This window comes from Arachis stenosperma, chromosome 5, assembly GCF_014773155.1.
Source record: "Arachis stenosperma cultivar V10309 chromosome 5, arast.V10309.gnm1.PFL2, whole genome shotgun sequence".
In the NCBI taxonomy this organism is placed as follows: Eukaryota; Viridiplantae; Streptophyta; class Magnoliopsida; order Fabales; family Fabaceae; genus Arachis; species Arachis stenosperma.
Window position 1 is genome coordinate 86,073,122 of NC_080381.1, and position 885 is coordinate 86,074,006.

The 885-nt window shown below is 40.9% G+C and overlaps 1 non-coding gene across 1 annotated transcript; it reads left to right on the forward strand.

Annotated features, from left to right (window-relative positions):
- Positions 1–541: 541 nt before the first annotated feature.
- On the forward strand, positions 542–645 carry LOC130983377 (small nucleolar RNA R71). Its single transcript, XR_009087372.1, has one exon. It is a non-coding gene; the product is annotated as a small nucleolar RNA R71 (small nucleolar RNA).
- The last annotated feature ends 240 nt before the right edge of the window (positions 646–885 follow it).

Consider the following 885-nt stretch of genomic DNA (forward strand, 5'->3'; position numbering starts at 1 on the left):
AGAAGATGATGGAAAAGGCTTGCTATTGCTAAACCTGTTTCTTCCACCATTATTATTATTGAAACCTTGTTGAGGTCTCTCTTGATTCTTCCATGAGAAATTTGGGTGGTTTCTCCATGAAGAATTATAGGTGTTTCCATAGGGTTCTCCTAGGTAATTCACCTCTTCCATTGAAGGGTTCTCAGGATCATAAGCTTCTTCCTCAGATGAAGCATCCTTAGTACTGCTTGGTGCATTTTGCATTCCAGACAGACTTTGAGAAATCAAATTGACTTGTTGGGTTAATATCTTGTTCTGAGCCAGAATGGCATTCAGAGCATCAATCTCAAGAACTCCTTTCTTTTGACTTGTCCCATTGTTCATAGGATTCCTTTCAGAAGTGTACATGAATTGGTTATTTGCAACCATTTCAATGAGCTCTTGAGCTTCTGTAGGCGTCTTCTTCAGATGAAGAGATCCTCCAGCAGAGCTATCCAAAGACATCTTGGACAGTTCAGAGAGACCATCATAGAAAATACCTATGATGCTCCATTCAGAAAGCATGTCAGATGGACATTTTCTGATTAATTGTTTGTATCTTTCCCAAGCTTCATAGAGGGATTCTCCATCCTTCTGTCTGAAGGTTTGAACTTCCACTCTAAGCTTACTCAATTTTTGAGGTGGAAAGAACTTTGCCAAGAAGGCATTGACTAGCTTTTCCCAAGAGTCCAGGCTTTCTTTAGGTTGTGAGTCCAACCATATCCTAGCTCTGTCTCTTACAGCAGAAGGGAATAGCATCAGTCTGTAGACCTCAGGGTCAACCCCATTAGTCTTGACTGTGTCACAGATTTGCAAGAACTCAGCTAAAAACTGGTGAGGATCTTCCATTGGAAGTCCATGGAACTT